This window comes from Pan paniscus, chromosome 23 (assembly GCF_029289425.2).
Source record: "Pan paniscus chromosome 23, NHGRI_mPanPan1-v2.0_pri, whole genome shotgun sequence".
NCBI classification, from domain to species: domain Eukaryota; kingdom Metazoa; phylum Chordata; class Mammalia; order Primates; family Hominidae; genus Pan; species Pan paniscus.
Window position 1 is genome coordinate 30,223,410 of NC_085927.1, and position 26,399 is coordinate 30,249,808.

Genomic DNA, 26,399 nt, shown 5'->3' on the forward strand with positions numbered 1-26,399 from the left:
TCAGAGCTTCTGGAAGCCACAGACATGGTGGCATATGTTTCAGGTCGTCAGCTTGTTTTTTTTTTGGAGACAGAGTCTCGCTCTGTCGCCCAGGCTGGAGTGCGGTGACGTGATCATTCACTGCAGCCTTGACCTTCTGAGCCCGGGTGATCCTCCCACCTCAGCCTGTTAAGTAGCTGAGACCACATGTGTGAGCCACCACACCTAGCTTTTTGAATCTTTTTTTTTTTTTTTTTGAGACGCAGTCTCACTCTGTCGCCCAGGCTGGAGTGCAGTGGCACAATCTTGGCTTACTGCAACCTCCAGCTCCCAGGTTCAAGTGATTCTCCTGCCTCTCCCGAGTAGCTGGGATTACAGGTAGGTGGCACCACACCTAGCTAATTTTTATGTCTTTAGTAGAGACAAAGTTTCACCATGTTGACCAGGCTGATCTTGAACTCCTGACCTCAGGTGATCTGCCTGTCTTGGCCTCCCAAAGTGCTGGAATTACAGGCGTGGGCCACGCACCCAGCCAACTTTTTGAATCTTTTGTGGGGATGGGGTCTTGCCATGTTGCCCAGGCTGGGCTTAAACTCCTGGACTCAAGTGATCCTCCCTGCCTTGGTTTCCCAAACTTCTGGGATTACAGGCCAATCTACTCAACGTTGATATTGAGTAGAAGGCAAAATTCACATGGCTCCGGCCCAGCCCCTTTCTCTCTCAGGCACTTCAGTGTTAATATGCGCCTTGGTTTTGCTGCTGCCGAGTCTACTGTGCCCCTGGGCAAGGAAAGCAAAGGAAACCAGAGGGCCAGGCCCATGGACACTGGGGTGAGGGGCCAACAGGGTGCCCAGCAGTTGTTTCCACAGCCCCCACGTGCTCAGGGACCCTGTACGGGTGAACCGCCTGGATACTGAGCCTAGGCGGTGGAAAACTCAAAAGCAAGGGCAGGTTTATTCAGATCCCTGGTGGAGTTACAAGCTTGGTTTGGTTTTTGGTCACAGGCCCTAAAATGCCTGTATTCTGAGTTTACATAAAAATATAAAGCACTGGCCGGGCGCGCTGGCTCACACCTGTAAGCCCAGCACTTTGGGAGGCTGAGGTGGGTGGCTAACATGAGGTCAGGAATTTGAAACCAGCCTGACTAACATGGTGAAACCCCATCTCTACTAAAAATACAAAAATTAGCTGGGCATGGTGGCGCATGCCTGTAATCCCAGCTATTCGGGAGGCTGAGGCAGGAGAATCACTTGAACCTGGGAGGCGGAGGTTGCAGTGAGCCAAGGTGGCGCCATTGCACTCCAGCCTGGGTGATAAGAGTGAGACTCTGTCTTAAAACAAAACAAAAACAAACAAAAACCAAAATACAAAGCACAACATTTAACTTTGAAAAACATTAAAAAGAACCCCCAAAACCCACACCAAAAACAAAGGCTTGGTTTGAAAATCACCGAGGCCGGGCATGGTGGCTCATGACTGTATTCCCAGTACTTCGGGAGGCTGAAGCGGGTGGATCACGAGGTCAGAAAATGGAGATCATCCTGGCTAACATGGTAAAAACCCGTTTCTACTAAAAATACAAAAAATTAGCCAGGCGTGGTGGTGTGAGCCTGTAGTCCCGGCTACTCAGGAGGCTGAGGCAGGAGAATCGATTGAACCTGGGAGGCGGAGGTTGCAGTGAGCCATGATCGCACCGCCGCACTGCAGCCTGGGCTACAGAGCAAGACTCTGTCTCAAAAAAAAAAAAAAAAAATCACCACCGAGATGCTGTTCTCCCTGGTGTGTCATCTGTGGGGTGAATGAAGGTGTGAGATACCCCATGGTGGTTTCTGTCAGTGAATCTGTAGTTGTCATATATTTTGAATACTTCAATATCATCGAACAGTTGCTGTGTCTTTAAGCACTTGATTTTATTGAAGCTACCTTCTTTCTTCCCTTCTTAGTCCCATTTCCCCTAGATGCATCCACGACTGCAGGAACCCCCCTGCCCCCACCAGGAGCCCAAAGATAACCATGTTCCCACCTGGAGTGGCCTCCCACCTCCAATGCCATCAGGGCTGGTGCAGCTTCCCCACTTGGTCAGCAACATCATGGCCAAGGAGTAGAGGACTTAGCCCAGGGTGAACAGCAGTGCACAGGTGAGGGGCCTGATGCAGAACAGAGAGGCCATGAAGAAAGCCAGCAGTAGCCAGGGCAGTGTCAGGTAGCTGCCTAGGAAGTGCAGGTTGAGCCTGTGGCCGCTGGCCAGCGTGGGCTCTGTGGGGTGGTAGCAACAGAAGCTGGCAAGGAAGTCATCTCAGGAACACAGAGCCGCCATCTGGTCTGCAAACTGAAGCGCAGGCAGTGGCACGGGGGCATGGGGTGGTGGCACCACAGGCCTCAGGACAGCTGCACCCCACCCCCACAGGCCACCCTGAGACTGCACCCCAGGCAGGAGCACTCAGAACCCTCTCTGAAGAGGCCAGGACAGCCCTCCTGCCCACTCACTCTGTGTTTGATGGCAGATGACAGCCGGAAGGATGCTCAGACCAAGCTGGTAATCTCATAACTCCAGAGGGGCTGCAGCTCCGGGTCCCCCTGGTACTCAATTTCAAACCTTTGCAGCCTGTTGATGATCTAGAAACCCAGGCTATAGGGTTGGGCCAGAAAACATGGCCCTGGCCAGGTGCAGTGGCTCATGCCTGTAATCCCAGCACTCTGGGAGGCCGAGGCGGGCGGATCACAAGGTCAGGAGTTAGAGACCAGCCTGATCGATATGATGAAACCCCGTCTCTATTAAAAATACAAAAATTGGCCGGGTGCAGTGGCTCACACCTGTAATCCCAGCACTCTGGGAGGCCGAGGCAGGTGGATCACGAGGTCGGGAGATCAGGACCATCCTGGCTAACACTGCGAAACCCCGTCTCTACTAAAAAAAATACAAAAAAAAATTAGCTGGGCTTGGTGGCGGGCACCTGTAGTTCCAGCTACTCAGGAGGCTGAGGCAGGAGAATAGCGTGAACCCAGGAGGTGGAGCTTGCAGTGAGCCGAGATTGCGCCACTGCACTCCAGCCTGGGCGACAGAGCAAGACTCCGTCTCAAAAAAAAAAAAAAAAAAAGAAATTAGCCAGGCATGGTGGCATGTGCCTGTAATCCCAGCTATTCAGGAGGCTGAGGTGGGAGAATCGCTTGAACCCAGGAGGTGGAAGTTTCAGTGAGCCAAGATCATGCCACTGCACTCCAGCCTGGGCAAGAGAGGGAAACCTTGTTTCCAAAAAAAGAAAGAAGAGAAAAGGAAACATGGCCCCTGCACACAACTCAGAAGAGCCAAGCCATCTCTGCTCACAGGGGAGGAGGGAGCTGGGGACACGTCAGAGCCCAACCCATGCACCTCTGGGACTTGGGCCTCTCACCTGGTACTGGCCCAGGGGCGTGGGGATGAGTCTGTCCTCACCCGCGATGCAGTCCGGAGCTGCTTCTTTCCATTCTCATCCTGGATGGTGTCCAAGGCAAGTGTGAGAGACTCTGCGTGAGCTGCACTTCGCTGAGCTGCCAGAGAGAAGCTCCTCTGCCCTCAGTGTCAAGGCCAAGGAAGACCAGTCTTCACCCCACCAGCCTCTAACAGTGGCAACGAGAGCACCCGGACATGACACTCGGGGTGTGGGCCTGCCTCCCACAACACCGGGTTCATCTGCATGGGGCCTGGGACGGGTGCATGCTGACCATGGGCAAAGGGGGAGTGGATCCTTCGGGGAAGGGGACCCTAATGGCCGTGGGACAGGCCCCATTGCTCATAACCGGAATATCTGGTGCAGGTAGTCCAGGGCCTCCTCCAGGCACTCATCCATCTTCTGGACGCTGTCCTGCCCCATCTCGCCCAGTTCATGGCTGAATAGGAGCCGCTGGTGTCTGTGGGGCCAAAGCCCAGCCACAACAGGAAGGAGTGGCCAGCTGGAGTCTCCACACACTGGTCCTAGATGGACCTGGCCGTGTGCTTGGCCTGCGTGATGAGCTGAGCAAGGTGCAGGACCTGCAAGGGAGGCGAGGGCAGGTCACCGGCAGGATACGCCTGTACTGCCACCCAGGCAGGCTGGCTGGGGGCCCTAAGATGGGTGCACAGCCAGATCACTGAGTGACGGGAGGAGCAGCTTCTGCTGGAGGACTTTTAAAGACTAAAGAATGATCTTCTAAATGTGAAATTTCCCAACACTGCCTTCGTTATCAGAAACAAATCAGACTTTACTGAAACGGGGAAAGGAGATGTGCGTCAACTCTCCACCCAACCTCCCTCCCTCCCGCCAGAACACAGCACTTCCCTGCCTCTGCTCAGCCCTGTGGCTCCAGGGGTCCTGTGAAGGGGCACCGCCAACCCACTCACCAGGGTGTAAGCCTCGGGCCCGAACATCGGGTGTACTTGCAGTCCTGGCCCTCCAGGCCATAGATGTGGCTCTTCACATTGAAGGAGGCATCAGTGACCACTGGTGGCCACTATGACAGGATGCTGCTGGCGAATGTGCAGGCTGTGAAGAGTCGGTGCTGGCAGTGGGGGATGACGAGCTCCGGCTCCAGGAACAGCTGCTCGAACTGGAAGGCAGGAGACGAACCTAGCGCCCACTTCCGGGGGCACAGAGAACCTGGTTGCTGCCCATAGGTTTTCAGGATGCCTCCGAGGTATCTGGGGAGCCATGACCCAGGGGTGTCCTCCTGAGGTCCTGCCCAGCAGTGTCTCCCATGTAGCAGGTGGCCGACATGGGGAGGGCAAATGAGGGAGCTGGTGGCTCACAGAGCCCCCAACAGTGTCTGCAGGAGGGCAAACACCAGGAGGAGTGACAGAAGCCAATGTCCAACCCAGCCAAGACAAACGCATGCCAGAGACCAAGACCGCCTCCCAAGGATGCTGCCACGAGTTGCCAGGGAGAAACTGTGGTGCCATGGGCCCGCAGCTTGGTCTGTGCAGACCCCCTCTGTGGGTATACCTGCGGTCTTCCACCCAGTGCCTGGTGCCTGGTGGCTGCAGGGCAGGCAGGGTCCAGCCGGTCTCAGACTTAACTGTGCAGTTATGGATGACAGCTCAGGGGACTGTTGGCAGGCAGGGAGGGCAGGACACAGGCAGGTGAGACCCAGGCCCTCTGAGGTTGCTGCATCCTTAGCAGGCCTGAGGCCCCTTTCCAAGAGGACTGAAGCCACCATGGCAGAGGCCAGCCCAGAGCCTGAGGGGGCTGAGGGAGGATCCCCCAGAGGGTCCAAAGGGGAAGGCCTCGGGCAAGGAAAGGAGAGGTCAGTGGCCACGCCAGGTGCCATGGAAGCCTGGGGGGGTCTGCTGTGAGGATCAAGCAGGAGATGAGGGGAAGGTGGCCACTGGTCTGCTCTGTGCTGGTAAGGAAGGGTTAAGGAACAGTTTGGGGGTCACCATGAAAATTTGTCTGGGCCAGAAGGGAGAGGGGACAGGTCACCCACTGCTTCCATGAGAAACCCATTCTAGGGCCTGGCGAAGTTGAGCCTAGGAAGGGCTGGTCTGTGCTCCACTCAGCAGCAGCTGGGAGAGGGCCAGGGCCAGGCTGACCCCAGCACAGGCCGCTGTCTTGGCCTCCACCCACTGGAGCAACATTCGCCCAGGGGAGCCAGTGGCATGTGAGGAGAGGGGGCCAGGGCTCACCATTTCTCAGACACACTGGGGCTGGGAGTTGCTGCTGGCAGCCTGCTTGTCAGCTGCATACCACCATGGCAGCAGGTAGCTCAGCCATACCTCCAGGACCTGTGGGGGAGGTGTGTGCTGAAGGCCCAGTGGCTGGGGCCAAATCCTCCGGTGGCCTGGAGCCCAGGTCCCCAGGTGGCAGCTAAGTTGGCTCTTCCCACGTCCCCCAGAGGGCGCAGGAGAGACGCGCACAGCCCTGTGAGGTTTGGTTCTCTCACTGCTCTTCAGAAGCCAGGGTCATGGGCGGGCTCTTCCTGGCCCACGGGACCCAGTGCTACCTGGTTGCGTAAGAGTAGAAACCTGTCTGGCACCAGACAGGTGGGATGGGGCAGGGCTTTGCTGTGCCTGAGGGTTGCCTTTGGAAACTGAAACAGAAAGAACAACGTGGCCCTCCAAGGCCCCCTCCTCTCCAAGGTGACAACACTTGCTCTCCTTCATCCACCCCAGGGGACCTCCCTCATTGGGGCACACAGAAGACACAGGCACACATGTGATGGGGCCGACACTCCTAGCTCTGAACAATGCGTCCAAGGACCAGTGGCCAAAGCAATGCCGCAGGAAGAGGTAGAGTTTCTGCTGGACGAACCTCGGGACAGCGGCCTGCAGAGGAGGGGAGGGTCACCAGCCGCTTGCACAGTAAGGTGGCCCTGCTCACAGATGAGCCCGGGGTTCCCATTAGCGAGGGTTGGCTCTGCTGGGAGAGAGCACTAGGCACCTCTGAGTGGTAAGAGCTGGTTTCAGCCCCATTCTTCAGAGGAAGAAACCGAGGTTAGGGAGCATCCCGAGGACACAGCATGCAGGCGGCCAAGCCATTGCATCTCCTGCACACACCTCACCTCAGCCCCACACAAAACAGCCCACTCTGCCAGCCCCGATGGGCCTGGGAGTCAGGACCCGCCCCAACCCTTCTCCTGACGGGTGGGGAGGAGCAAGAGACGGCACCGTGATGGGGGCTTTTTGGCCAGTCTGGAGAGAGAGGCTCTGGGAGCCAGAGATCAGCCGGCAGCCCCACCAGGCTAGCTGAGAAGGCACTTGCGTAGCCCTCCAGAGGCCTCACGTGCTCTGTGAGCAGGAAGGGATTCCCCTCACCCTGCCCCCCATGCCCCGGGGAGAGGTCGCCGTGGGCAACACCGGAGGAGGGGAAAGAGGAGGAGACAGCAGCGGCTGGAAGCCGCAAGGGCCACCCACTGTTTGAACTCCCCCAGGGTGCTGGTGATGTGGGAGTGGACGAAAGGTGAGGCCTGCTCTGGCTTCAGGCTGTCGGCAAAGGCGTGCAGGTGCTTCAGTGGCAGGCGCACCACCAGCATGTGCCCCTTGGTGGGCATGAACGACTCCTAGGTGGAGGAAGAGGGGTCAGGGCCTGGGAAGGGCTGCAGCACGTGGCCTCCAGGTCTGACCACAGCCCGCCCTGGGACAGCTGATCTGCCTCCACACAGGAGGCACGAGCCAGGCAAAGAGTGGGGCCACCACTGTGCCTCACACCCAGCGGGTGTGCCTTGCACTGCTTGGTCTGAACTGCGACCAGCTCGTGGTAGGGAAGCGCTTGGCCCAGCGCCCACACAGCCTACCTGGGGAGAACTCGCTGAGACAGACGCATCTGCTTCTGCACCGCTGCACACCCGCGGTGGGTGGCACAGGGCCATGGCCCGCCAGACTGTGCCCTTGGCCATTGCTGCCTATTTGATCCTCATGGCAGGAGGAGGCCGATGTCACCCCCAAGCTCTGGGTCCAGGGTCTCCCAGGGAAGATGGCTAAGGCCAGGAATTCGAGATTAGCTTGGGCAACATAGGGAGGCCCTGTCTCTACAAAAATTTTAAAAAGTTAGCTGGGCATGGTGGTGTGCGCCTGTAGTCCTAGTGACTCAGGAGGCTAGGGTGGGAGGATCGCTTGAGCCCAGGTGTTCTTGGTGCAGTGAGCTAGGATCGTGCCACTGCACTCCAGCCTGGGTGACAGAGTAAGACCCTGTTCAAAAAATAAGAACCTTTACTTTTCTCCCCAATTCCTTCCATCTGTTCCTCATTCTGGACACAGCTGGATGAGGGCTCACCCTGGGAGAAGCCCTGGGCATCAATTCCTCTGTTGCCCACAGACCTGTGGTCAGGAAAACCCCAAGACAAGAGCACAGTCAAGCTAACAGGCCAAGCTTTTGATTTACAATGTACAAGCAGGATCCTGGAGACCTACACCCAAGAGGAAAGCCTTTTTGCTGGCTGTGGGCTTTCTCTGGTTGCTCAGCATTGAGAGGGCAGGGGGGAGCATCAAGAGTGGATGAGGGCAGGAGAAGGGGGGCACTGAGGGTGGGCCCCTGAGTCCGAGTGGACATGCTCGCCTCTCCATGCTTACCCCCAGCCCTTTGGGCCTCAACACATCTGTGATGCTGAGACTGGTGCAGGGCCCGGCCTCTGGGTATATCCTGGGATGCTGCAGAACCCACATGGACCACTGCTCACATCACTGCCCACTCAAGTCTGCCTGTCAGGAAAATGTCCCCACAGGTCCAGGAGACACACCCCACAGATCAGTGGCTGAGGCTGGGAATGGAGGTATTTTCTTCTTCTTCTTCTTTTTCTTTTTTTTTTTTTGAGACAGGGTCTCACTCTGTCACCCAGGCTGGAGTGCAGCAGCACAATGTCGGTTCACTGTAACCTCTGCCTCCTGGGCTCAAGGGATCCTCCCACCAAAGCCTCCCGAGTAGCGGAGACCAGAGGCACATACCAACATACCCAGATAATTTTTCTATTTTTTTGTAGAGGCAGGGGTCTCATCATGTTTCCCAGGCTGGTCTCAAACTCCTGAGCTCAAGCAATCTGCCTTCCTTGGCCTCCCAAAGTTCTGGGATTCCAAGTTTGAGCCACCGTACCTGGCTATTTTCTTCTATCTGTATCTTTAAGTATTTAGGCAATGAATTTGCATTGCTTTGGAAGGAAGGAGAAAACCAGTACCTATACTGCCCGACTAGAATGGCACCAGCGGGGTGGGAAGTTAGACCAGGGTCTTTCTCCTCCAGTCTCACCCCTGGCCCTCCCTCTGATCCTGGCCTGGGATCCTGAGCCATGACATCCTCCCTGCAGCTCAGGGGAGGGGACAGCATCCACATAGGAACTGGGAACCTGCCTTCCCCTGCAGGTTCACTTACCCAACCTCACCTGGTCCTTCCAGAGGGTCTGGAGGGGCCGGTGTCTGCCCCTGCCCCCAGCAGTCACATGAAAGCCTCTCAGGCTATTTTCCCACAGATTTGCTGAGCCAAACTTTTCCCTCAGCTCTGTACCCCTCCTGGGCCACATTCCCATGTGTAGTCCCTGGCCACAGTCACACCTGCTCGCTTCTCAAAGATGTGTACCCAAAGCCCCGCATTTCCCACTGGGCCCAGCCTCACAGCACCTCAGCTCACCCCTCCAGGGTCTCCCTGGTCACCTGTCCTGCCATGGGGGTTGCTAGATGCTTCCTGGACACTGCCCTCCCTCCCTGGCCCAAGCCCTCATGTCCCTCTTCTCCAGTGGCTCCTGCGGAACAGGGACGCCATCACATGCAGTGGTTGCCATCCCAACCCACCGGCACTCGGGGCCCACATGTTTTTTTCATCTTGCGCTCAAATTCCCATTCAATCACGTGTGCTCCTTCGCAGGGTGAATGGGACAGACCCCTGGCTGTGGGCACAGCTCGTCTCCCCGGGCTCTCACAGACTCACTAACTCTGTCGTCCCCGAAATCCCCCACGGGCCTGAACTCTGCTTCACTGACCTCAAATCCATCCATACGCTTATCATTTGTGCCTAGGCAGACCACAACCTCTATGAGGTCACTACCTATTCTCATCCACCTCCACAGGTGTCTACGAGTGGCCAGGGCTCCCTAGGTGAAGGACTGACAGCCTCTGTGAGCTATAGGGCCAAGCCCCAGGTCCTCCCCAACCCCCTTGCCTCACACACAGTCTGGGTCATGGAACCTCCAAGCTGGATGACAGTTCTGAACAGGGCAGCACCCACATTACCGTAAGTCCCAGGCCTCTGTGTCTTCAGCTCCTTCCTTAGCACTGGGCCCTGCAGAGTGGGGGTGAACCGGGCCACTGCAGAGGCCTCACGACTCCAGCTCTTCAAACCAGGGCCGAGCACAGAGCCTCCAACACCAGAGAACTTGTGACACCTCCACTGGTGGGGAGTCTGGCCAGTCCAGGCCACATGCCTCATTCTGACACACAGCCACACCCCACTCCCACAAGCCAGGCTAGTCTGCAAAGCCAGGGGCCAGGCCAGGCTGAGGCTGATCTCTGCCTCCCTCAACACAGGGGCTTCACTCTGCCTGAAACTAGCCTTTGAGTCACCTGCAGCTGGGCCCAGCCAGCCCCTTGCTTTGCCAGGCACAGACACGCACTCCGGGCAGGGGAAGGGAATGAACGAGCACAGCCAGTACTTGGTAGGTGTGGAGGGCCTGGAGGTTGGGCTGCCGGGGGCTGTGGTGGGCACTGGAGACACAGAGTCGGTAGTGCAGCACCTCCAGCTGAGAGAGCAAACAGAGAGAAGCCGGAAGAGGCAGAAGAGGAAAGCATGAGAGGACAGGGTGGTGAAGGAGAGACATGGTACCGGACACGGGAGGGGGAAGTGGAGAAAGAAAGCAATTAGAACGAGCCAGAAGTGAGGAGAAAAAAACAACAACAAAAGCATGGTCAGTGACCATCCAAACAACTGCAGTGCCAGCAGCTGCGACCAGCGCAGCACCCTCCTCGGCAGCCAGGCCAGAGCTGTGACAGCACTCTCCTCAGCCTTGGAGGCTGGGGGCGGATAGACCCTCCAGGCCACCTGGGTGGCCTCTCAATGTCGCTGGGGCCTAAAGCCCTCTCCAGCTCATTGGAAGGGCCCAACTCACTGCCCTTCCAGATGGGACCCGCTCTCCCCAGTGACTCTGAGGCCACACCGTGTGTGCCATGTGCACACCACAGCCCTTCAAGTACCCAGGGCCTTCTCTCTGGGACATGCTGTCAGCCACCAAGGCCTCAAGATCCTGAGGCCCAGAAAATAAACTGGCAAAGCATGTTGTAGGAGGAGGACTCTGCCCAGAGAAGACACATATGTAATTGACTGGATTTCCCTGGGTTGTTTTGAGAAATTTATCAAATTTGTATATGACATGATCAATTCCTATGTCTAAAACCCAATCAATGTCCCCTCCATGAGTGGATCTCTCTGAGAGCTGAGGATGAGGACAGGTCCCCAAGGGTAGCACAGGCTCAGGCCCCCAGGCCCTGCCCTCCGCACTCCCCAAGCCTGGAGGTCAGCCGAGGTGGTGTGTGCATCAGCTCTGACTCCAGGAGGCAACCTCTCCTACCGCATCAGGAACTCCCACCCTCCAGATATGGAGGGCTCCCAAGGGCAGGAGCCCCCGAGGACCTGGCCACAGCCACACACACCCAGAGGCAACAGGAAACTGAGGCTAAGCTGGCCCCCAGCCAGGACCCTCCAATCTACCACCCTGCAGTGCTGCAGCCTCCAAAGCACCCCTTCAGCCCAGCACAGCCAGAGCTGGCCTGGTGCATATCCTGCCCCGTGAGCGCCATGCCTCCTGCCCAAGTAGCATGACCACTGGGCTCCACACAGGAGAGATCAGAACACACCCGCTAGATGTCACAACATGCAGAGCAGGGCGGGAAGGAGCAGGGCAGAGAGATGTTGCCCTTCACAGCCTTCCTCTGTGCCAGACCTAGGGCTCAGGCAGGAAACAGACACACAGTTCTCCAGTGCGTCTCTGCCTTTGCCTAAGGAACACGGTGGCCTGTGGGGCCATTGGCCATCTTTATGGCCCACAGGGCCACCAGGGAGCAAGCATGCACCTCGGATTCAACCAGGGTGTGGAGGGCAACCCTGGGAGCCTCACTTCCTGCATCTGAAAATAAGAGCTAGCAGGGATGGGCAGGGATTTCTGTATGGCAGGTGCAGCATAGGCCTGGGCAAGCGGCAAAGGGCCAGGGGCCTTGGGGGCCCCGACCTCCACAGCTGCCTTTCTCTGACCCCCACCCACCCAGTTTTCTCACGTTTTGTTTTTTGCCTCAATTGGAAGAGGCAAAAAGTGGAGCATCTCTGGGCACTTCGTCCCACCACTGCAAGTCATTCTGAGCAGGACTCACCCAACCCAAGGTCTGGCCAAGAGGAAGCGAACATTGAGAAGAGGGGAAAGGCACCTCCTGCCCTCTGCAGGGACGACGCCTTGCCAGTTCCCCTGACCCATGAGGACACAGAATCCTCACAGGTGACAGCCCAGAAGAGCCTTTCTGGCTTGCCCTTGAAAGTAGGTGTGTTTCCACTCACTCAGTAGGCAGAACCAGCAGACAGGAAGGTGACACAGTGCAGCGGCCCCTGCCCCTGCCAGGTCAAGCCACATGCAAGAGCGCTGAGCAAGTGTCCTAGGGCGCCAGGGAGAAGCGGGGCCCTGGGAACCAACCAGGCCCCCAGGCACCAGCCAGGCATATGCAGTAAGTCTGCTCTGGAAGCGGGAAGGGCACTGCAGGCTCTTTGTGACTCAGGAGGCCCAAGATGGGGTCCCCAGCGTTTCCTTGTTCTCCTTCCAGGTGATGCTGAGGGTGAGGATTTGGGGGAACCTATGCTCTGAGAGAGCCTTCACATGGCAAAGCAATGGGGCCACAGAACTGGCTGCAGAGACCGTGGCAGAAGCAGACCCATAGCTCTTCTCCAGAACCGGAGGAAAAGTGACAGGAGGCTCTTCTGAAGTTTAACTCCATCACCCACAGATCCTTCATTCTGGATGAAGCCTTCTGGAACTTTGTCAGCAATAAAGGCAAAGTCTCCCATGCATAGACGCCATGGGCACCGGACTATAGGTTGTGTGCCCAGGGCATGCTGCCCAGAGAGAGAGTGGGGGGAGGCGAGGCGGAGGGGGAGGAAGCAGGCCAGGCTGCTTGTAGGAGGGCGCCAGGCCCCACACACCATGAGTATGGCGGCTTGCTCATGCTCTGGAGGAGGTGGGGGAGTGGGGGGCAGACAAAGGAGGCTAACTATGGTGCCACTATGGTGGGCATGAGTCTGCCCCGGGCCATCACTTCATGGGAAAGCACAAAGGCACTGCTGATGGTGGAGGAGACAGACGAGAATGCGGCTCCCAGAGGCATTGCAGCTCCCTCACCCCCACAGCAAAAGTGCCACAACCTCATCTGTTCCTGTTGCCAGGGAGGGGGCTCCGGAAGCTGCACAGGAAGGGCCCTGGAGAGGCCAGACCTCCAGGCCTCACTGTCCACATATCAGGGTGCAATGCCACCCGCCCCTCATCGGGAACTAGAAAACTATGCCCACTTCTTATTCAGCTTCTGAATGAGGGGTGGGTGGTGGATTTCTGCTTCCCACCATCCAGTCTGTGAAAACTCACTCAAATGCAGGATAAGCAGCAGCAGGCTGAGCATGGTCAGAAGCAGGAGATGGGAAGAAAAACTGTGGAAACCTACCTTGGCATGAGGGGAGCTGCATTTTTTGGTACATCTCCAGAGAACAGTGATGAAGCCACATTTCGACAAAAACCTGCAAAAGAGCATTAGGTAGTCAAATCATTCTCGATAACTGCCAAGACCATTCAGTGGGGAAAGGACAGTGTCTCCCATAAGCAGAGCTGGGAACACAGAACACCCTCATGCAGAACAGTGAAGCTGGGCCTTGCCCTCACACCATCGACAAAAGCTAACTCAAAGTGGGTAAGCGGCCTGAGGATAAGAACTAAGACCATAAACTTACAGAAGAAAACATGGGAGAAAGCTTCATAACACTGGATTTGGCAATGATTTATTAGATATGACGCCCAAATCACAAGCAACAAGCAAAAAAATACAGCATCAAAAGATACTACTGATGGAGTGAAAAGAACCAATGGGCATGATGGCTCAGGCCTGTCATCCTATTGCTTTGGGAGGCTGAGGCAGGTGGATGGCTTGAGGACGGGAGTTCAAGACCAGCCTGGGCAACATAGCAAAAAGTTGTCACCACAAAAAGCACAAAAATTTGCTGGGTGTGGTGGGGCACACCCATAGTCCCAGCTACTGGGAGTCTGAGGTGGGAGGATCACCTGAGCCCAGGAATTTGAGCTGCAGTGAGCCAAGATCATGCCACTGCACTCCAGCCTGGGAAACAGAGCGAGACCCTGTCTCAAAATAAATAAATAAATAAATAAATAATAAAATAAAAATACAAGCAACTCCAGTGTTCACTGAGAGATGAATAGATAAACACAACATGGTACATCCGCACAAGGGAACACTATTCAGCCTTAAAAAGGAAGCAAATTCTGACACATGCTGTAACATGGATTAATCTCGAATCCACTATGGTAAGTGAAGCATGCCAGTCACACACAAAGAAGTACTGTGTGCTACAGAAAAATGCTTTAGATATGAGATCTAGGAGTCAAACATATAGAAACAGAAAGCAGAATAGTGGTTGCTAGGGGCTGCGTGGGGAATTAATTGTTCAGTTTCTTTTTTTTATTAAAAGAGATGGGGAGCCAGGCATGGTGGCTCACGCCTGTAATCCCAGCACTTTGGGAGGCCGAGGCGGGTGCATCATGAAGTCAGAAATTCAAGACCAGCCTGGCCAAGATGGTGAAACCCCGTCTTTACTAAAAATATGAAAATTAGCTAGGCACCGTGGCAGGTGCCTGTAATCCCAGCTACTCAAGAGGCTGAGGCAGGAGAATCGCTTGAACCCGGGGGGCAGAGATTGCAGTGAGCTGAGATCGCACCACTGCACTCCAGCCTAAGCAACAGAGTGAGACTCTGTCTCAAAAAAAAAAAAGAGAGAGAGAGACGGGGTCTCACTATGTTGGCGAGGCTGGTCTCAAACTCCTGGCCTCAAGCAATCTTTCCCACCTCGGCCTCCCAAAGTGCTAGGATTACAGGAGTGAGCTCTCATGCCTGGTCGGTTCAGTTTCAGTTTTGCAAGATTCTGGAGATTGGAAAGGAAGCAAATTCTGACACATGCTGTAACACAGATTAATCTTGAATCCATTATGCTAACTGAAGCATGCCAGTCACACACAAAGAAGTACTGTGTGCTACAGATAACGACAACGTGAATGTATTTAATACTACTGACTGTACACTTGGAAATGGTTAAGACAGTAAATTTTATGTTATGTATATTTTACAATTACAGTTTTTTTCTTAATTAAAAAAACGAAAAGCATTAATGCTTTGGTCCAGGAAACAGCAGAACCTTCCAGTTCTGTCCTGTTGTAAGCTTGTGTCATGGTCTCCTGCCCTCTTCACAGCCAGCATATCCCATGGTCCACACAGCCAAGAGCCATCTGGGTATCACGGTCCCCTCTGGGGACCATGCCCCTCTCAGGGACAATGGTCCCTATCATTCTAGCACCCGAGGTTGTTGTGAAATGGTGTGGAGGCTTCAAAAAGCACAGCACCCCACATATTAGGAGTTATGTACAAGGTCGGAGACAGAATCCTATCTTATCTACTTCCCAGGTGTCAACGGCGAGGCTGTGGCTACCAAGTCAGTCCTAGGATCCAGTGTCAGGAGCAGCACCTGCCAAATCTCTCCAAGTTATGCTCAGAAGACACAGCCAGGACCTGGTGGATAGCACTCAGGGAGTGAGCCAGCCCACACCATCGTGAGAGGCTGGAGCCCCCCGGGGCAGACAAGGGACTCTGTCACCTACTATTTGGATCCCCTGAATCAACAGAAGGCCTGTGGAGGCTGCACAAACCCCTCACCATTCCGTGTCACAAAAGTGCTACTGGGGCAATGCTTAATATCCACATGATGGTAATCACAGGAAGCATCTCCAGCAACACGAGAGACGGACACCGAGAGACTCTGCAACAATTATATCACCATGGGCAAAATGAAACAACTCCGATGGACAGGGGATCCTGGGATGAAAAACACCATGAATGACAAGTAAGTTAGGTGGGTGGGCAGATTTATATTCATGTTTTCTAAATGTCATACCAGGAAAATGCCAACAATTTAGAATCAGCCCCAGGCTAAGCTGCCGCCTCTGGGACTCTGACCCACATAGTGGAAGATGGCTGAACAGTTTCTTTTGAAACAGACGTTGAGACCAGCTCAGCTCTCACCCGGAGCAGAGTTTCTGACCTCCAGATCTCCTGGGAGGCGGGGTCTGCATTCACAGACATCTGATGAGAGAAGTGTCGCTTCAGGGGACTACTGTGCTGGAGGCTACAGGAAGCAAAGGGCATGGCTGGTGTCCTGAGGGAGTCACGGAAACAGGCCCAAGGTAGGAGCTTCCGCTGGCCAAGCCAGGGGCAATCTGGACATCCAAATCAATGACAGCAGGGACGTATTACAACTTGTTCAATTGCACAATGCACAAACCTCACCCCTGCCCCACATCCACGCTGATATACCTGAATAAACAAATAGCAAAGAGAAAAGTCTTCCTTCCGGCACAGCGACCACTGACCCAATACAGGAAGAATGAAGTTAAGGAACCACCACTTGGCAACTGCCCTATTAATAGCTTATTTGGTCAAGAATCAAGTGAGGCCAGGCATGGGACCTGCGTGAGACGCCTGAAATCTCAGCACTTTGGGAAACCAAGGCAGGAGGATCTCTTGAGGCCAGGCACTTGAGACCAGCCTGGGCAACACAGTGAGACCCCGTCTCTACAAAAACATTAAAACATGAAATAGCTGGGCATGGTGGGGTGTGCCTGTAGTCCTAGCTACTTAGAAGGCTGAGGAGGGAAAATGGCTCCCTCCTTGGGCCTAGGAGTTGAGGCTGCAGTGACCTATGATGGCACCAACTGCACCCAGCCTGGGGTGACAGAGCGAGACTCTGTTTCTAAAAAAATAAGATGTCCAGCTTGGGCAACATGGCAAAACCCAGCTCTATTAAAAAAAAAAAAAAGCATTCAGATGTGGTGGTGCATGCCTGTAGTCCCAGATACTTGGGAGGCTGAGGCAGGAGGATCACTTGAGCCTAAGAGATTGAGGCTGCCGTGAGCCTAGATCATGCCACTGCACTTCAGCCTGGGGTGAGAGAACAAGATCCTGTCTTAAAGTAAAATAAAATCAATTTGAAAAAAGGAAAGAATCGACTTCTCTGTGTACGGAGTAGCCCTTCTTCTATTCCTTTACTTTCTTAATAAATTTGCTTTCACTCAAAAAAAAAGAGAAAAGAATCAACAGTTGATGTTAATACTTGTGATAATACATAGTCTCTATACATCTTCCCGGTAAATCATCATTACCAATTTTTCTTTTTTTTGAGACAGGGTCTCATTCTGTTGCCTGGGCTGGAGTGCAGTGCTGTGATCACAGCTCACTGCAACCTCAACCTCCTAGACCCAGGCCTCCCAAGTAGCTGGCACCACAGTGCACACCACCATGCCTGGCTAATGTTTTTCTTTGTTTTTTTTTTTTTTTTTTTTTTTTTGAGACAGACTCTCACTCTGTTACCAGGCTGGAGTGCAGTGGCTCCATCTCGGCTTACTGCAATCTCTGCCTCCCAAGTTCAAGCGATTCTCCTGCCTCAGCCTCGTTAGTAGCTGGGACTACAGGCATGCACCACCACGCCTGGCTAATTTTTTGTATTTTTAGTAGAGATGGGGTGTCACCATGTTTGTCAGCCTGGTCTTGAACTCCTGACCTCATGATCTGCCCGCCTCTGCCTCCTAAAGTGCTGGGATTACAGGCGTGCACCACCACACCCAGCTAATTTTTGTATTTTTAGTAGAGATGGGGTTTCACCGTGTTGACCAGGATGGTCTCGATCTCCTGACCTCGTGATATGCCTGCCTTGGCCTCCCAAAGTGCTGGGATTACAGGCACGAGCCATTGTGCCTGGCCAATATTTTTCTTTTTAGTACAAACAAGGTCTTGCTATGTTGTCCAGGCACTCATTACTAATTTTTTTTTTTTTGAGATGGGCTCTCACTCTGTAGCCCAGGCTGGAGTGCAACAGCATGATCTTGGCTCAATGCAACCTCTGCCTCCTGGGCTTGAGTGATCCCCCCACCTCAGCCTCTAAGTAGCTGGGATTACAGGTGCATGCCACCATGCCAGGCTAATTTTAAAATTTTTGGTAGAGATAGGATTTTGCTATGTTGCCCAGGCTGGTCTCAAACTCCTGAGCTCAGGTGATCCACCCACCTTGGCCTCCCTAAGTGCTGGGATTCCAGGCGTGAACCACTGCACTCAGCCTCATTACTATTTAATCTGGGCACGAAGTACTTATTTTACAGTGGACAAACCTGGCCGACACCCTTTCCACCCAGTGATAAAGCTAGCATCACCAGTGATGGGGCAAAGGGGCACTGCAGGCCTCCTGATGAGACACCTGGCAAGGACCAGGTGTCCCCACTGCAGTGCTCCTGCCAACAAAGCCCAAGCTATGCCTAATCACCAGCAAATACAAGACAGCCCAAGGGGTGGCCACATGCTTTGGAGGGGTCAAGGTCAGGAAAGACAGACAGGCTGCAGAACCATTCCGGACTGAAGGGGACTAGAAACATCACTGCATGCAGTGGGTGAGCCTGTGCTGAAACCCAGCCAGGTAACGAGCATGAGTGGGGTAGCTGGTGGTGAACCCCGAGGTCTGATGACTAGGTGTAGCCTGGTGGCAATACTAACTTCCTGGTGTGGTGGCATGTGCTGGCTTGCACATGCCAGCAGATCTGGGGTGGGCCAGCATCTGCAGAAACGGGCCTGTATGCAGCCTCCTGGGGAAGGCAATGGGGCAGCAAGATTAAGGAGGGTCAGAGGAGCACACGCACTGTGACTATATAAGATAATGCATTCACTTTTAGGAAATACACTGACATATTAAGAGGCCAAGGGGTGTCCTACCTGTAGTTTATTCTTATTGGCTTAGGGGAGAAAAAACATATCATAGAAAGGGGATAAAGCAGATGCGCAAAGTGTTAATTTGGAAATCTGGATGAAGGGTCTATGAACTTTTTTTTCTTCTGAAACAGGGTCTTCTTGTGTCACCCCAGGCTAGAGTGCAGTGGCGCAATCATAGCTAACTATAGCCTTGAAGAGTGCACAAGTGATCCTCCCACCTCAGTCTCCTGAGTAGCTGGGTCCACGGTTGCACGTCACCATACTCAGCTGATTTTATTTCTTGTAGAAATGAGGTCTCCCTATGTTGCCCACACTGGTCTCAAATTCCTGGCCTCAAGTGATCTTCCTGCCTTGGCCTCCCTAAGTGTTGGGATTACAGGAGTGAGCCACCATGCCCAGTCTGCAAGTTCTTTTTATTATGCGTGGAAACTTTTCTGTAAGTCTGAAGTTATTTCAAAATAAAAAGTTAGCTAGGTGTGGTGGCCTGCGCCTGTAATCCCAGCTACTTGGGAAGCTGAGGCAGGTTCACCCTCCCCATCCGTGCAGTATGGCATCAGGCTCAGCCTGTTTGGTCTGGCACAACAGGCTCTTTGGCCCAGGGCCTCCCCCTCTCAAGACCTGCTCCTGGGGCCAATAAAGGATTGTGGAAGCTAGGAGTTCAAGACCCACCAGGGCAACACAGCAAGCCTCCCCTGTCATATCTCTACAAAAAAAAAATGTTTTAAAATTAGCTGGCTGTGGTGATGCGTGCCTATAGTCACTGAGGTGAGAAGATGACTTGCGCCCAGGAATTTAAGGCTGCAGTGAGTGACGACTGTGCCGCTGCACTCCAGCCTGTGTGACAGAGTAAGACCCTGTCTTTAAAAAGACATAATGACTGAATGTGGTGGCTCATGCCTGTAATCCCTGCACTTTGGGAGGCTGAGGCAGGAGGATCATTTGAGCCCAGGAGTTCTAGACCAGCCTGGGCAACATAGCGAGACCCATCTTACAAAAAATACAAGCTGGATATGGTGTTGCACACCTGTAATCCCAGCTACTCAGGAGACTGAGACAGGAACATCACTTGAACCTGGGAGGTGGAGGTTGCAGTGAGCTGTGATCACAATACTGCCCTCCAGCCTGGGCAATTGAGCAAGACTCTGTTTCCAATATATATATGTGTGTGTATATATATACACATATATATATTATACACACACATATATATAACATAAATGTGTATATATACACACATTATATATAACATAAATGTGTATATATACACACATTATATATAACATAAATGTGTATATATACACACATTATATATATATAATTTCTAAAAGAAAAAATTAAATTACAAAAAAACTCAAAAGCTGGGCATAAAAACCACTTGGCAACTGAATTGTACATCTGAGAGGGTGTGAATCCACCTCACCTCCAAGTCCTCCACAGCATCAGCAACATTTCAGGGTCACTGACCACTGCCGCCACCCAGGCAGCCTCTCCTCCTTGCTGCTCCCTTTCTCCCCTCCACCCTCTGGGGCATCTGTCCACACATGTGAATTGTAGGTAGAGGCCTGGCCTGGCTTGCACATGCCAGCAGATCTGGGGTGGGCCAGCATCTGCAGGAAGGGGCCTGCACGCAGCCTCCCAGGGAAGGCGATGGGGCAGCAAGATTAAGGAGGGTCAGAGGAGCACAGGCAGCTGCTGCCTGTGCAGAGGGTCTCCTGGGAGGTCCCCAGAGGGTCTCCTGGGAAGTCAGCCAAGAGGCCCTGGGTTAGGGCCCACTGAGGCCCCAGCACAGCTAGGCACAAGAGCCCCTGGTTCACACTTCCCACCTGTGCAGTCACCAACAGGCTCAGCTTGTTTGGACTGACACACAGGCTCTTTGGCCCAGGGCCTCCCCTTCAAGACCTGGTCCTGGGGCCCAGAGAGATTTCCATTTTTTTTTTCCCCATAGAACAAGCCTTCTGCCATGCTCACCACCTCAGACACTGCATGTGGGGAGGGCTGCTTCATGCAGAACACAGCCCATTCCCATGCAGGCCGTGGAGGCCTCCAGAGACCTGATAGCTTCAGTGATGGCCACAGACATCGAAAACTAAAGGACAGATCACCCTCCTCACCCCCACCCTCCAGTCTGTGCTAAGAAAGCTGGAGGTGGGGAATGAGGCATAAGACAAATTTGGGAACCCTGGACAAAGGGTGGCACCATTGTCCTGGTGGGTGATTCAACTGACCAGGCCACTCCCTTATGGAAGGGCCAGGTCTTCACGATCAGGGTAGCCTTACCTGGGAGCAGGTGAGGGACTGGCCCATCCTGGGCTGGAGGACAGTGAGGGTGGCAGGCTGCCTTTGGTGGGCAGGAACCATGACAGGTACCTGTCCACCAGAAGGAAATAGGTACAGTCTGAAATATGGACATGGAGGGACACAGGGAGTGGCTGGAAAACCAAGCTAGTTCTTAGCATGGGGTCTGGGCACTGCCTGGCCCCAGAGCACTGGCAAGTGCAGGGAAGCCCCGGGCCATGCCCCCACCCCTCCCAGCAAGAGGCATCCCTTCCCTACCTTTAGAGTGTTGAGGCTCAAGGCAAAGAAGCATATGTAATACTCGAACGGATCCGATGGCAGCGTCAAGGGCAAATACACAGGGTTGCTGGGAAACCCCCAGTGTTGAGAGCTGAGCCACCCACAACCTTCCTACCTCAAGGCCACCAAAGGATACTCAGGGCCAGGTTCAGGCCAAGGCCCTTAGTTGGGCGGAACTGGATCTTGTGTTACAGAGGACTGTCAAGGACGCACTCCTGGATGGATGCCTTCACGGGACCCTGCAGAGAGAGGCAGCGAGGCTTGTGCGCAGGCGCTGGCGTGTAGTGCCCGGTACGCAGTGCCCCACATGCACAGCAGCCCTTTGGGAAAGCTGCTGGGGAAGAGACCCGCACACAGAACTCACCTGTGGGGACAGTGCCCTGCTCCTGAGCAGTGCCTCAACAAGAGTCTTTGCTCAGAACTTCCACCATCTCATAAAAAGCTGCAGACAGGCCAGGTATGGTGGTCACGCCTGTAATCCCAGCACTTTGGGAGGCTGAGGTGGGCGGATCACAAGGTCAGGAGTTCAAGACCAACCTGGCCAATATAGTGAAACCCCATCTCTACTAAAAAAAAAAAATACAAAAATTAGCCGGGCATGGTGGCACGCATCTGTAGTCCCAGTTACTTGGGAGGCTGAGGCTGAAGAATTGCTTGAACCCAGGAGGCAGAGGTTGTGATGAGCCGAGATCGTGCCACTGCACTCCAGCCTGGCAACAGAGTGAGACTTTGCCTAAAAAAAAAAAAAAGCTGCAGATGGCAAGGGTAGCAGCCATGCATTACCCATCTCCTTTGCCTCTCATACTCCCGGAGCAAATCACTCCTTAATTTGCCCTCAGAGGACTGGAGGAGACTGCCCGTCACCACTGGGCTGTGCAAGGTCCACTGCCCGAGCACCACTCTCACCACTGTGGTTTACTTATGGGCAGGTAAGAGATGGGGAAGTCAAACTTAAGTCTTCAGCTTGAAGCTTATAAACCAACTTCATCATTGGGCCGCTGAACATGAAATTGAACCAACAAAAACAGGGTAAATGAACTGCAAATTATCTTTCTTTGATTGTATCTTAACCTTAAGAAATTGAGAATGACTTAAAAGTGGAATCACCATGAGGAAGCACCCTGCCTCTCTCAGGTGTCAAACCTACCTTCCCAGGGTCGAGAAATTCCATCACCATGCTGTACTCCACAGGATTCACACGCCTCTGTAAGCAGCGCAGGTTCCAGCCAACAAGGACACCATCCAGGCTGCCGAAAATGCTACCAGCCATGGGGAGATGGCGTGCAGCTCCTGAAACAGTGTGCGGTGAGGCTGCAGGCAGGACCAGCACCCACTCCTGCCCCAGCTCCAGGCCTGCACCACCTGCTGCCCAGCTCCCTCTGAGGAGGCCACTCCCCGGCTGAGACCCATGGGATCAGCCCTGCGCTCAAAGGAACCCTGGTGCGGTGATGCCAATGAGAAGAGCAGCTTTGGGTTCTTTCACTGGGGTACGTGGCTTACCAAGCAGTGCAGCTTTAGACGTGGGCCAGTTAAGTAAGTCAGCCTCTGATCAAAATACATTTTTTGTGTGTGATAAAAGCCTAAATTAAGGGGGAAAAAAACCAAAAAAATGAAAAAATGAAAAAATAAAATAAACAAAATACCTATTTTTTTGAGGCAGGGTCTCACTCTGTTGCCCTGTCTGGAGTACACTGGCGCAATGCACAGCTCACTGCAGCCTTGGCCTCCTGGCCTCAAGCAGTCCTCCTACCTCAGCGTCCTGAGTAGCTGTGACTGTGGGCACACACCACCACACTCAGCTAATTTTTAGATTTCTTGTAGAGATAGGGTCCCAGTATGTTGCCTAGACTGGTCTCAAACTCCTGGGCTTAAGTGATCCTCCCACCTCAGCCTCCCAAAGTGTTGAGATTACAGGCATGAGCCACCAAAATTTTTTTTTTTGTCAGAAACTTCTGATGGATGTGAAGGATGCTCTATTAGAAAGGAAAGCAACACCCTTCCCAGAGTGAAGCCCTTAAAATCTAACTGACCTGTTGTCATTTGGTATTAACTCCTTGTCTAGGCCAGCTTCCTGGGCTTGACAATTCCAGGTGTGATTTAAATACATATTTTTAGCATTTACATCAGGGTTCCTCAACGTTGATGCTATTGACATTTTGGGCTGGATTCTTCTTTGTTGCAGGGAGCTGTCCTGTGCTTTGCAGGATGTCTCCAGCATCCCTGGCCCCTACTTACTAGATGCCAGTAGCACACACTCCCCATCACCCCCAGTTGTGATAATCAAAAATGTCTCTGATATTGCCAAGTGTCCCCTGAGGGACAGAGCACCTGTGGTTAAGAACTCCTGATCTGCAAGTTCACACATTTAAATGTGTCCATAAACATGACGGTCATGATAATGGGCCAGGACTCTGTGCCAGGCAGTGCTTGGAGTGGGGGTGGTGGGGGGAATTAGGAATTATAATAAAGTTTTTAAAGGAATGTGTAAGACATGCTCCAAAGAGAGATGTCAGCAGAGCTATACCTCTGCTGGAAAATCCTCAATGACTTTAACCAAGTCTTGGCATCACCGTGCAAAGGGCTAATTTACAGAGTCAGCTTTCAGGGTAGCCTAGAAGGTAGAACAAAGTGAAAAAATCATGAGGACATTCACTGCAGCTTTTAGTGATACTCTGGCTTGAGTCAAATAGAAATCCAAGTGATAGGTTATGAGTCAGACACATAACCACTGGCATGATTCCCCAGCCCCTCATGTGTGTCAGTGGCCCAAAGGATGCTACTAGGAGAAGCTGTGGTTCTATGCTCTCTGGACCAGGAACTCTCAGGCTTGCTTCCCAGTACCAACTCAGCGTGCTGCCCATCATCAGAACAGGACTGACTTCCACCAATCCATAAGTAGGGGTTGGCCCCAGGGTCAGCCCCAGAGCCAGAAGAGGATCTCAATTGTGTAAGGGCACCTCTCACAGACCACAGAGTACTACTGAGTTCGTACGCATCAAATGGAAATTTCCCACCTGATGGACCATCATGATTACACAGTTGTGATCATCAGTAAGAATGCCCAACAAAATCAGGGCTACAGCATCCTCTCTTAACTGAGCTATCTTTTATTCAGTAGACAGTGAACCTACTAAAGCAATGACCTTAAAACACAGGGCAGGGCCGGGCGTGGTGGCTCACGCCTGTAATCCCAGCACTTTGGGAGGCCAAAGTGGGCGAATCACAACGTCAGGAGTTCAAGACCAGCCTGGCCAAAATGGTGAAACCTTGTCTCTATTAAAAAAACACAAAAAAATTAGCCGGGCTTGGTGGTGCATGCCTGTAATTCCAGCTACTCTGGAGGCTGAGGCAGGAGAATCGCTTGAACCTGAGAGGCAGAGGTTGCAGTGAACTGAGATCGCACCACTGCACTCCAGCCTGGGCGACAGAGAGAAACTCCGTCTCAAAAAAAAAAATAAAACAAAGCAAAACAACAACAGCAAAACACACACACACACACAAGGCAGGTAAAAATTATAGATGGCTTGCACCAAGTAAACACTAAACATAAAGGCAATGGAGAGGCCAGAAAAGACTCAGGACAAGGACTAATAAAATCTACCCACAGTCGTGGGATATACGGAAAGCATCCTGACTACAAGGATAAAAATGGCGTCTGTGCAAATGGACTCAGATCAGGAGAAACTGCTAGAATCTGTCTACCTCTAAATGCCTTGTCTACCTCCAAATGAGGGTGGATTTCACAGGATTTGAGACAGAGATGGAGACCTGAGTTGTCTGGCCATGCGGCAGACCTGGTGGCTCTAGTGGGGTGCACTGGGGAGGAACGTCCTTCCACATACATATTTACAAAAATACCTCCTAAGAACTAAAATTAGGAACTTTCATCACCAATACTTGCTCATACCTAACTTCTCACTTCTCAGTATCATTTTTTCTTTTTTTTTTTTGAGTCTTACTGTGTTGCTCAGGCTGGTCTTAAAACTCCTGGGCTCAAGTAGTCCTCCTTCCTCGGTGTCCTTAGTAGCTAGAACTACAGATACGGACCATTACACCCAGTTCTCAGCATCATGTTTAACAGTTAAAGTGCTAACCTAGCACCCCCTTAGAGCATAAGAGTGTCTCCATTTTTCACTAATGACAATTATGATTATCAGAATGTTTCATGTCTGTTTAAGAACTTACAGATCATGAACATTCTGATGTACATCATTCTCATTTGCTCCTCCCCCTCCTCCTCCTCATACCCCCTTGGGAAGTAGAGAAAATAGAACTTGAATGAATTTGTCTTGTATGGGAAAACCCAGAGCCCAGAGCCCAGCGGTTGAGTAACCCCAAGGCCCTGTAGTAATAAGGGGGCACAGTCAAGCTTAAGGAGTCTGGCATTGCTTCCATCACACTCCCCTAAAAGACAACCACTAGAGAATTCTTCAAGTCAATGGGAAGAACATTCAAGTCCCACAGCTACAGAGCTGTGGCCACACTGACACTCATCCAGACAGCTGATATTTACCAGTAGAAAGCTGGGCCGCTGCAGGTGAGGGAACGCCATAAAAGCCTCCAGTGGAGAGTTGAAAATGGCCTTCTTAGCAAACCACTGTGGAAAAACAGAGACAAAATCTCAACATCTGCAGCACAGCAGAATCTTTTTATTTTTCTAGAGACAGGGTCTCATTCTGTTGCCCAGGATAGAATGCAATAGCACGATCATAGCTCACTGCAACCTCAAACTCCTGGGTTCAAGCAATCCTTCCCCCTGAGCCTCCTGAGTAGCTAGAACTACAGGCACACACCACCATGCCTGGCTAATTTTCTTCTTCTTATTTTCTTTTTTGTAGAGACAGGGTCTCGCTATGTTGCCCAGGCTAGTTTCAAATTCCTGGCCTCCACTGGCCCTCCTGCCTTGGCCTCTTAAGTGCTGGGATTACAGGTGTAAACCACTGCACCTGGCCCTAACAAAATATTACATAGTTTCACAATGCCCAGGAGAACATTTGTGTAACTCAACATGCATTACATTATCGATTCTCATGTCTTCTTTATTTATTTGTAGAGACAGGGTCTTGCTTTCCCACTCAGGCTGGAGTGCAGTGGTGTGATCATAGCTCACTGCAACCTCAGACTCCTAAGCTCAAGCGATCCTCCTGCTTCAGCCTCCCAAGTAGCTGGGACTACAGGCACACACCACCAGGCCCTGCTAATTTTTGTATCTGTTGTAGAGATGTGGTTTCATCATGTTGCCCAGGCTGGTCTTCAGCTCCAGGGCTCAAGTGATCTACTTGCCTCAGCCTCCCAAAGTACTGGGATTACAGGCGTGAGCCACCACGCCTGGCCAGCAATTCCCACATTTTACAGAAAC

General features: G+C 52.9%; 1 pseudogene; it reads right to left on the reverse strand.

The window, feature by feature from the left end:
* Positions 1-437: 437 nt before the first annotated feature.
* LOC100994320 (sphingomyelin phosphodiesterase 4-like) lies at positions 438-25,607 on the reverse strand (annotated as a pseudogene).
* Between the last annotated feature and the right edge of the window lie 792 nt (positions 25,608-26,399).